Here is a 12,481-nt window from a genome sequence, read left to right on the forward strand (position 1 = left end):
ATAGGTGAAAACATTTTTTAAAGAAAATTATTGATTTATCAATTAAGTTAAGTTTATCTTGGCATGCACACACAATACCCAGATCCGTAACTCCTGAGTATAGAAGGAAAACCTTTAATTTTAGGCTGATATCATTTTCGTACATGAACTTAAGGGTTGGTAGAATCACAAAAAAAAAAAAAAAACAACTATGTCTAATACACAACAGGAGAAAGAAATCTGCATATATACAGTCTCAGTACCAGAAATTGATAGATGGAGCATGAGGTTGGTCACAAAATGACCACCTTCTGCATATTTGCGCTTCAGTTACCTGCACTATAGGCTCACACAGGTGAAATGCAGACGCTGACGTTGTACACTGACTTTTCAAGTTCCAGACTGCACAGCCATGCTAGATGGCTTAACTGCCTTTCCTCTAGTATGCAGATGGTAACTAGCTTTTCCACTCTGCAGTGATAAGGCAGATTCAGAGAGACGCTGTGATAAATTTGCATGAACTGGGCCTTTATTTCCTTTTCTGCTGCTGCACATGGTGCACAACATTTGGACAACTTTTATACGGGAACTGCAGCCTTTCTGCACTTTTCATGGCTGATTGTAGTAATTCTCCCTTGTCGACATGCACTTTACAGAGGCTGGGGCTTTCTGGGGCAGCATTACTTCTCACACAATGACACACTGAGAGTTGTTCCTTTCCCACAAGTGTGACTCTTAACATTTGCTTCATATAATAACACATTAGTTCTATTGACTTATATTTCACAATTTTATTTACAGGAACTACTTTTAAATACAGAACTGTCAAATTTGTGTTACAAATAAACTCTGATATTTTTAACTTTGCAATGAAAATCCTAAAATAGATTTTATCTCAATGTATCCCCTGAACTTATTGAGGCACATGATTTTTAGCTACGTCACCCAGCCTTCACAATATGCTGCTAATAAAAAGTTCCGTTTCTTTATGTCATAGGTGTCAAACTCTGGCCCGCGGGCCAAATTTGGCCCGCAGCCTAATTACATTTGGCCCACGAAGCATACCAAAAATACTATCAGAGCTGGCCTACTGGTATTATACAGCTAATATATATATTGTTTAGTATTAAGCTTTGCTTGTTCCATATTCAGTTTTTCAGCAAAACGTGTTTGAGTCCATAAGAAAAGATTCATTCTTATATCTGGAGGAATAAATATATTTCAATAAATATTAATGTTAGCCCACGACTTTGTTCCAGTTTTGAATTTTGACCCACTGTGTATTTGAGTTTGACACCCCTGCTTTATGTCGTGCTTGGTCTCCCAGTTCCTGTCACAGATGACCTAAAGGTGCTTCTACCTATAAAGGTAAAAGTACCTTTGGTACCATCCTATGTGGCGGTCCTTGTCTCAGCTGATACAGCAGCTGCTCTCACAAATTTATGTTTACAGTGTTTGCATTCTTGACTTCAGTTTATTTACTTTATTATGTTGTTGTTGTTTTTTGTCATTCTGTTATAAGAGCTCATCTTTACCTACCTTCCCATGGAATTGCACATTTGACCTTTTCTGTGATGAACCTCAGTGTCTTCTTCCAGTTTTTATGGGTCCATAAAGTGCAGCAACTGTTACAATTGGAGTAAGAAAACAATATAAATGTCCTACATGAGGTTAAGTTATACTTGGGCTCAGGGGGCCTGTAGCACAACTGTACCTATACTGTTCAACAAACAGATCTATATTTATAAAACAGGCACACCTTTTCTCTCACTAGGAGAAACTAAGCTGCAAGCTTACCCTGATGGTATTTTTTTTCTCCAAAAAGTTCCTGAAGGAATTTCTCCTTGGGCTTACTGAAAGTTGTTTTGAGAACTTGGCTGTGATTAAACCCTCCTTTAAACATGAGTAAATTGAGAGTGCCTCCCAAAGCTAATGATGATTTGCCTGTTTTTATTTTTCATTAGTCACTGAAGTGGAATGCATGACATTATAAACAATGTCGGTTTATGCTATTTGTTGCAAGAGCATATTAATTCTGAAAAGTCTAGTTCATTATGGGAACATTGAATTAGCTGGGCCTTGCCTGCAGTAAACGGATATGATTGGGCCGTCTGGGCACACTTAAACCATAATTATGGAATACTTTGGAGGAAGCTGAAAACTAGTTTTAATGACCTGCTCTCACTTGAGAGAAAAACGAAAAGATGATGACCCATTTGAAAGTCGGTTGTGGTGTATGTATATGTTGTTTAATCACATAACAGACTTGTTATTCATATCGTACATTTAAAATGTGCCAGTAAAGCTAATTGGCTAAATTCTAACTAGTCCCTCTGGCAGAGTGATTTTACCTGTATTTAACATGAAAAAATGAATAATAATTAGTGTTATTAATAATTAATTAATTATCTTAATAAGTTATGAAGGCTGGATTATACCTGGTGAAAGCTCTTTGTTTTTAGCCAGTTCTCGTAGGTGTTGCACTGAAAAAAAAAGCAAAAACTGTAACTTGAGCAAAAAAATACATGTTTATTTGTCAGATGGAAAAAATAAATTGCCTTCCACCTGGTTTTGATTAAATTTTCACCCAGCTGAAAAAAAGCTCTATAATAACTGTAGAGCCTTAAATCATATAAAATAATTCATTTCAAACGTAACTTTTTCTTGTTTCTGAAAAACTGCTTGTTTAGCTTGTGGTTAAAGCAAAGCCTCAGCTAAATGAGCTCAAACATCACACTCAAAATGTTTTTTGGAGCCTTGAGTTTTATAGGCCATATCTTTGTCATTATCAAGGAAATCTCAGCAACAATTCTGCATCCTCATATCCAAAGCTGTCATATTTCAGACCTTTAGGGCTAAACTTATGCGACATATTGACATTACATGTGTTGCAAACGCAATACAGAATATCGCCAAAAAACAAGATTGTTGCTTTTACTCACTTTTGTGATCCTTAAAAAACAAACCACAGCATTTTAATTACTATAAAATAGATTATATTGTTCTAAACACTCATGGTGTTTAGAACAATGATGCTAATGATGATGTTTGTTGCTTACCTAATAAGTTTTGCTTTCAAGCCCAAGGTTAACATCTGTATCAAACTGATCCAGCCTTGATGTCAAGGTAATCCGAGCTGGTAAATGGTTGTTGTTTATTTCCAACATCTGTGGGATATGCACCGTGCACCCTGAATTCTTTCACCTGGATTGGATTCTGAGCGTACATTCATTGTCTGCCAGTAGAGCGATACCAACACAATCATCGCTCACACTCAACTTCTCTTAATTCAAGTTGAAGTTTAGAGAAAAAAATATTTTGCAGGTTAGCATTCCTTCCCCCGAATTGAAGAAAGTCTTAAATTCTATAGGGGTTTCTAGATCTGTACAAATGAGGATAAATACATCACGTTTTGGAATGACCTTTACAGTCTGGGGTGAATTTTACATGTGTCAGCCTGTATTGCTGTACTTCATTTTCCCGTGCTGTACAAGAAGACCGAAAGTCTCTTGAGCCTCGTTCTAACATGATTTAACCTCACAACTTTCCCTTTAGTGCCAGAACATGGAAAGAGGAAAGCCTTAACTCAACAGAAAGATTTTGTTTTATTTATTTTTTTTATTTTTTTGGACTTGTTTTTAAGATGCATACTGTTAGACATTTTTTGTTATACTTTGATGCCAGTGAGTTAAATAATCATAATATCGATATCCCTGTTTCCTGCAATTAGGAAACAAATTTAATTCATTGTGTTAATCACAAGTGGAGGGCATACAAAGGACTTGCAGGCTTCCTTAATCAAGTTCTTAAATAATACTTATATATTTTGTGACAGTAGCACAATAATCAGCTGCTCTGGAGTCTCAGTGAATTTGGCATCATGGCCTGTGAAGCAGCACTCCGCCTGCTAAAATAGTCACAGTGGACTTGTAGTGCTGAAGTCCATGTTGGTAGAGTTGGAGGCCTTCTGGTTGCAAGACTGCAAACTCTTCTTGTGAGCATGATGGGTAAGGCTGAGGCTTGTTGGTTAGGAATGGCTGAACTGTCAAAATAAGAGTGATGCTCTCATTTTATATAGTGAGAATCACTAAATATTGTTTTAAGTAACCAGTAAAGTTGACATCGTGGTATTCTGTCAGGACAAGAAAGGTAAACGGTGCTTGTCCTTTGAAATCTATAAAATTTATAACAGACATCAATTGAAACCTACCAATGCAAAATCAATCTCTGCTTAAATCTCAAACAGCATCCTGTCCCATATAAGATCTCCCACTGCCAGTTAATATCCATCCACTAAATTATTGCTATTCTGTGGCTACATTTCGATTGGCTGTGTTTGAAGTGTAATCTATAGCATTTCTTGTTCTCATCTTGGTGTCCAGTTATCAAATTCTGGAGCAGGGAAAGCTGAGAGACCTGCAGCATAGTTGTTTACCTAACAAAGTTTTTATTAATATTTTTCATCCCCTGTAGATATTGTCTCATTTTATCCACTTGTTGGTCCGTAAAAGACACCACTGCTTTATACACAGAAGAGTTTCTCATTATTCCCAACTCTGGATCTGCATCAGTCACAGGCCACACAGCTAAAAGAGAAACACTTGGCATTTAACTAGTGAATCTATCTTCTGTCTGCAGGCTAGTTTAGTTTGCATTAAGCAAGAAAACCAAGCCATCAAGGTTAACATCAAAATAACGCAGACTACTACTTTCATTTTTTTTTTTTTAAGCATTATGGTTCCCTTTGGAAATCTGACCTGCATGGACTTTAGAAGTTACATGGACTGGAGTGCTTCTTGGACAGTTTTCTGGATACAGTGAAAGTAATAATCAGGTAATGCTATAATTATGTTTTTCTGTTATCTTCCTTATTTATGATATTCTTCTTCAAAATGACCTAAATATATGTTTTATTGTTCAAAATCAATTTTGCAAGAGGATAGCCTAGAAACCAACAGGGTTGAACAGCAGTTGTGGACAATGTAATTTCAGGTCCATTACACAAGTCCATTATCACTTCACCACTGAATTTGAAAGCAATTGATATTATCTGTGACATAAAACTTTAACCTCTAATCTCTTCCTTCAGGTCTGTCCCTCTATAAATGTTTTAGCCGGAGATGCTTAATACTGCATTTGGAGAGTTTTATGTAGCCAGGTCAAATCCAAATTCGAATCAGTGCTAAGACATTAAATTTGTTTCCATCTTATAGTGACACTGCAAATGTTAATGTGCCTTTGAAGTAATCCCTTGGGCTTTTCTCAAGAAAGAGTATTCTGACTGAGAGTTTAAAACAGGTTCGACATCTTCTACTTGATGATTGCAGGATTTAAAAAAAAAAAAGTTTTCAGGAGTTTGTTAGTTTCTGATTGGCAGCTGGTGCTTTTTTTTTTGTTTCTCATAGCAATTTCCAAAAGGCTCTATAGTCTGTCTTAGACCCTGGTACTAGCCTAACTTGGTGATCACCTTCAAGTGTTCAGTTGCCTTTAGTGTGTGAGTGTGAGTTTAGTTTGTTTATTTTTTAGAGCTGCACATCCCAAGAACAAAAGAGAGTTGCTGTGTGTGGAGAGCGATGCTGTTTCCATGCTTGGAAGTTGAAGTGTAAATCACTTTCGACCAATATTTAAATCATCATGGTGTTCTTCTTCAGTCTGCTCCACTAAATGAAAACAAGAGGGACCACCTTGTACCAAGGTTGTCTCTTCCTGACACTGGCATTGCGATTCAATCAATGATCAGTGATATCACTGCTGTAGATAACTGCTGGTTACGGCGACATGCTAAAAGTAAAGCACAGAATTGTGCCTCCACCCCCTACAAATGTTTCTTTGCTGATGTCTGCGTGACTGTAAAATGACATTAGAGTTCAGAGGAGCACCACTCCTTGGTCAGCCATCTTTATAAACTCAAGGTTAGTCTGTTTGTTGCACTTCGTGTTATTCTTGGAGTGAAAGGAAGAGAAGGGGATTCATTTTTCATGGAGCCATTTGAGTTTTCTCATACCAGCTGAGAATCGTTGAAAGCCAAATGTGAAAATATATGTCTGCGCCTGAAAGCTCAGCATGAATAAGTCAACAGTGTCAAAATGTTTATTCATTCATTTATGAATCGCTCCTCACTGATGCTCCTCAGTAGTTATCCTCAACGGCACCTCAACATATGCTTTTGTCTAAGTGCATGCAAATTATGAACCCAGTGTGATTGTTTTTCTGAACATATGTTTTTCATTCCACTTTAGCAGCCTTTCCTTTTGTCTATTATTAGTCTAGGTTAGACATGCAGTTGCTAATTACTCGCTGGTATAGCATGAAATGACTCGAACTAATGCTCGTTAAACAGTCTGAATAAGTCATAGTTGCTTTTTGGCAATTCTGGAGTGGTTCATCCACCCAAGCATTTTAGCTGACCCCAAAAAAAATGGCTATAAGAAAAATGAAGAACCTTGTGTGTTGAATGGGAAATGAATGGTGCTAGATTATGTTGGGCATGTCTAATGGCAGCATCTAGATGTTTGGAAAGTCAGCATTGTTGCAAAGCTGTAGACATTTGGAAAGATGCATCCATGATTCAGACAAAGAATTATAATCCAGCAAACACCTTATACATACTCATCCTTGGCAGCCGGCAGAGGTGCCAGCTGCAAGCTCATTTATTTGAATGAAGCATAGCAAAAAAGACAAAATAACAGTTAAGCTAAGGCTCATCTGTTAACATAGTCAGCTGCCTTTCCCTGTCCTCTGCAAAGCGAGGCAAACATTTTTTGCTTACTAAGAAGAATTTTATGAGAACTCTCCAAAAGATGTCCCTTTTGGAGTTTATTCGTTATTCAGGAAAGGCAAAGCTACTCATTCCCAGCTCACAAATGGCCTGCTCTAATAAGGATTTAGACCATCTCCCCTTTAGCGCCACTTTCCTTTATCTTACAGAGATGATGTTGGTGCCTATTGTCCAAGGAGCCTGTAACAGCTTTTATGCTGTGTTTTCAGACACTCTAGACCCCTTAGTGAGAACTTGTAAGCGCCTTAGGTATGCCTGAACCTTAATGACATTAGAGAAAGATGAAAAGAGAAGAAAGGAAAAGCCCTAGAATGACTCGGCAAGCTTTGCCAACCCTCCAGCTGTAGAGACACGGTCTTTAAAATTCATATGTTATAACAAAGTCACACTAGTTTATGAACATAAAAATTCTTAAACCAAAAGACTTATTTGAAATCACTGTCAGTGCAAAAATTATTATATTACCTACTTTATCATAATATTTATCGGATATGTAATGCTGTCTGAAGGTTATTTTAAAACAAACAGCATTGAATATTCAGTAATTTGAATAGCTAATTTAAATTATTTTTATGAGGAGTCAACTGTTTTAGCAATTACTAAGCAAATGTTAAGCCTTTATTGGCTACCGCCTCTTAAATGAGGCTAATTGCTCGGTTGTCATATTATAGCTAAGAGGGAAGTTTACAATGCTGGTTAAACAAAATAAACACTGAATAAGTCATCATGTGCTCTTTTGTCACGTTCATTACTGTATATTAGACGTGTATATGATTAGTGACTATACAGTCATGTGAAAAAATACGTTTTCACAGAAATTGGATCATACAGTAGGACAATGATCCCAAACATAACAGCAAATCTATACCAGAATGTCTGAAAAAGAAAACAATCAAGGCATCGCAATGCCCCAGTATCAAAGTCCAGACCTCAAACTGACCTGCCCACAAACCCTCAACAAACTGAAGCAATGTAGTAAAGAAGAGTACGCCAAAATTCCTCCACAACAATGTGAGACGCTGAAAAAATCATACAGAAAACGATTACTTCAAGTCATTGCTGCTAAAGGTGGTTCTACAAGCTACCGAGTCACTAGGTGTGTTTTTTTCACTGACTGCAGGGAGTCTGGTGAGGCTCTCTTTTACCTGTTAGACTAAGTGCTGATTAAAAACAGTTGCAGGCCTAAAATAAATAGTGTCTTAAAAGGTCAGTGACATATTCACACAGGTAATCAAACTCAAAACTTTTCACAGTGAATGCAATCTAATCCATCCTGATCATTGCAAAGGTTTACTACATTGAAATATTACCAGTAATGCATCTGATCCCACTGAGATTCTCGCATGATTGCTTCGGCTTATTAGTTCACAGTGCAGTGCCCTCTCTTTCTCATACCACCCACAGTAGAAATATATATATATTTTTTTTCATTTAGGTTTTATTAGGGATAGGAATTGATAAGAATTTAACAGCTCTGATTCCATTATTGATATTGCTTATTGATTAGATCCTTTATTGATTCTCTCATTGATTTTCATTGGGTTCTCATTCACTCCGCTTTGAGAGACTCCATAATCACTAGCAGCATATGAAAGATATTACATTTGTAAAAATTAATTACATGCTGTGCAGTCACATGTTTGTGCATGTTGCAAACAGAACACATTTTAGTAAAAATAATGCAGTATTTTACTTAATCCCTTCCAGGAGAAAGTAATTAGTTACACTACATCTTATGTGTTTCTGTAAAATGACCTTAAATGCATTGGCGCATAATTACAATTTAACAATTTAAACCTATGAGTTGCAGTCCCAAACACCAACACAAATCCCTATCCTGATGAGGATACCCTGCAATCCCCATTGTGATTCTACCGTAGAAACATGAACAGATGAAATCGGAGACCAAAAAAAGCCAGACTGCTGGGCTGGGATCGGCATTCACATCACTCTTGAGTTCTTGGCTAGTTAGTGTTAGCATGCTGTCTGTGCAGATACTTGCAAAGAGCTGAAGTTGTGTTAGCAGCATAAAGCAGCTGTTTCAGTTCTGGATGCAATTTGCAATTCTCCTTTTTGTGTAATAAATATAAAAGTAATGTCCATAACCATGCTTTCAACTCTGGCACATGAACTGAAATCCGCTGACTATAGAAAAAGTGCAAGCAACACAGATAAGCTGAATCGATAGGCAAGCAGACTTCCAAGGAATTCCAAGGAATTGAACTAGTGGGAATCAGTTCTCTACTGATTCCCACTAATACTGCTGCTGCTAGACTTCCAATCACTACTTTTTATACCATCACTGGATTATCCTCAGATTAAACAGTTAATATCCTCTTACCACATGCTTCTGTGGCTCATGTTTTCCTTTGAGTTCTGCCTGCCACTTCTTGGAAGTAACCTATCCAAAATCCTTGTCACACATTCTTAGTTTGATTTGGACTGAGTTTCGGCTCTTTGGTGCATACTGGCCCATACAGCCAGAGGATGTCTTACACCTGTAACTGGTTCAGTTGGCAAGTCTGAACCAAATTAGTCTTTAGGTCTTTGTGCTGGTCTAGTTTGCTGTGTTTTATATATCTATACACATAATGTTTAGTTTATAATCAGAGGAAGCGGCTGCATTTCAAAGCATTGATCATATTGTAATAAGGTGAAGAGAGAAATTCTCTCATTTCTGAGACACTAAAAAAAAGCAGCATTAAGAAGTCTGAACACCTCAGAGCCCGTTATCTTTCACATTATCTCTCGTCTCTCCCTGCAGGCAGTACCCAATAGCTTTGCTTTCAGCGTCTTGGCAGCTTAATCAAAGACAGAAAGTCCACAGTGGGTTTAGAAATGTGCAGGCGGGAACAGACAGCACAGGATTCTCCTTACCTGTTCTTTCTGTCTTAAGCAATAAAAATAACCTTAAATTTGTAACTCAAAAGAAACAGACCTATTTTAATGTTTACTCAGCTGCTGCAGGGGAAGCAATGAAGACATTATCGATTTTTCAACATAAAATACCTATTTTCACATAAGAAACATCTTAAGCCTGTGCGGGTATGTTAGCGTGCTGAGAATCCCGTGTCTGAGGATGTTGGGGTGAGTGAGTGTGTGACTGAATTAATAATGCATGAGATTTTAATTCTGAGAATGTTTGTTAGCATTCTTTCTCCTTCCAAGGATCCGCGGGCATTTTCACATGTGAACTTCAGAAATTTTTTGTAGAATCGTGTCCTGATATTTTTTCATGGTGGCTCTTCTTACATGTACTACGCAGCAGGGGATCGTACATATCAGATGCCTTCTGCTATAAATACTTCTTTTGGGTTTGGCACCTGAGCAGAGCACACAGGAGGCAAGACACATGACATCTATGGGCTCATTACACAGACTTTGTACTAGAATTGGCAAGAAAAAGACTTTTATGTCTGATGTGAGTGAGTTTGTGTTCTGACATGCAGCTCCAGCAGATCGAGAAAAGATCAGGGCTGCAGTTCATGTGTGAAAATGGCTTTGAGTCAGTAATTGGCCTGATATTCTAGCTGGTCAATGCCAAACTTTAACCAAAATATAATCTTAATTCAACCTAATATAGATGAAGTTACACATACAGGTGGTGATTATACTACTGCTTGTTGTCTTAGTAGGTAGTAGTGCCTTTACATTCACCGTATGCATGGCTGCCTGCTCAACCTTATGAGCTAAACTAGCACCTCCCTCACATATCTGAAGTCTTTTTTTATTAAATGCTTTTTTTAAATTAAAAGTTCTTATTCTTATTGTTAGATTTGTATTGTTGATTGTCATTTATGCTTAGAAACATTTACCCACATATGCTTAGAAGTGTATAACCATTTGTAGATTGAAAGAATGTCTCATCCTAGGAGGTCTGTAACAGCTCTGTGTAGCATGAAGGGGGAGTGCGTTCACTCCCTCTACAGAGTGTTCCGGCGTAGATCACACCTCCTAGGAGAGGTCGTATCTTTTCCTATTGATTTATGGTATAGCAAGCACACGTATATCTGTTTAAGTATAAGAGCCTTTTGTTCAGATGGACCGCTAGACTCCTGGCACCAGCTTTGGGGAGTCTTCACAGGGTCACATCTGGACACCACACACACACACACACACACACACACACACACACACACACACACACACACACACACACACACACACACACACACACACACACACACACACACACACACAGTATTCTTTGTTCACATGTATACCTATGTAAGATGTCATATGTTAATGACCCTATGCATATTCATGTAACCACAATAAAAGGAGTGCTATGGGGAGCCTGGCTGAGAGTCTGACGGAGGTCAAGTGGTGGAACGACACTCGGCTCCAGCCAGCTTTCCCTCATGCATGAGTAAAACCAGCCTGCTTGTGTCTTGCTTTGCAGTGTAACTATATTGTCTTCAACGTTCCAGCGGATAGGTACAAGCTACAAACCTATCACTTATTCTTCTTATTCTTATTTTTTTTATTCTTATTATTTAAGAGATCATAAAACAAATCATGCGCAAATTAGTGGGTAATAGTTGCATTCTCATAATCTCATTGCATTTTTCAGTATTGCTGTAATTTAGTGCATTACTGTACTTAAATGAGTAATCATGACATTTACTTGGCAAATAGTTATACCATTACTTGTGTTACATAAGTCCTTAATATATATCCTTAAGTGATAGATCAAATGTACTCCTGTGGACTTGCAATTTCCTGTAAAGTGAGAAAAAACTAATAGAACAATCAACATCTTTTGCAGAGTGAAAATATAAACACGGCTTCAATTTTTACCACACAAAAGTTTCTTTCTCTGAAGCACTCTTTAAGCTCGTTTCCACCAACTTTGCTGTTGGATTTGTGTTTGTATTTAAACGCTAAAGGAAAACTTTATTGCATGTACTCTTTAATAAGACAAGGATTTGTGCCAGTGTGTGGGGCTTTAGCCTAAGGTTAAGATGATTATTGTAATTAATGACACTGTATTTCATCTCAACAACTGGTAAAACCCTGAGTATGAGTATGTATAAGGCGTTTGCTGGATTATAATTCTTTGTCTGAATCATGGATGCATCTTTCCAAATGTCTACATCTTTGCAACAATGCTGACTTTTCAAACATCCAGATGCTGCCATTACACATGCCCAACGTAATCTAGCACCATTCATTTCCTATTCAACACACAAGGTTCTTCATTTTTCCTTTTAGCCATTTTTTTTTTTTTGCTCAGCTAAACCACACTTTTTAAATGGAGTAAATAAGAGGCCAACTGCAATACTGGTAATATGACTCTTGCACTCGTATAACCTAATATTATAATATTGCTCTTTATCTGTCTCTAGCAGTTTAAATGTTCATGCCTTTTTAGAATCTGTTAAACGCTACAGGATTTGTACTCGTTTTACAAGACAGATGCTTCCACGAAATGATTGCCGGCATTTGTCTCAGTTAACCCACAGCTCCGCTTTAGGAAACGTGGGAATACTGTATAACGCCATTCAAATTAAATCTAATGTGCCAGCTAATTACAGAACTTATTTTCCATTCCTCCACACTCACCTTCAACTTAATCACAGGTTTCTTTTTTATTGTCTACTGGGAATAAAGAGAGTTTCTGGGAAATTCAATTATCTAAGTGGAAGATACTGTTCTTTGACTACACATGCGACGGTCCCTGATTCAATTTATTTTCTCTTTTACTCTGCAGTGAGGGAGCTC

The sequence above is a fragment of the Rhamphochromis sp. 'chilingali' genome, assembly GCF_963969265.1.
Source record: "Rhamphochromis sp. 'chilingali' genome assembly, chromosome: 13".
NCBI classification, from domain to species: domain Eukaryota; kingdom Metazoa; phylum Chordata; class Actinopteri; order Cichliformes; family Cichlidae; genus Rhamphochromis; species Rhamphochromis sp. 'chilingali'.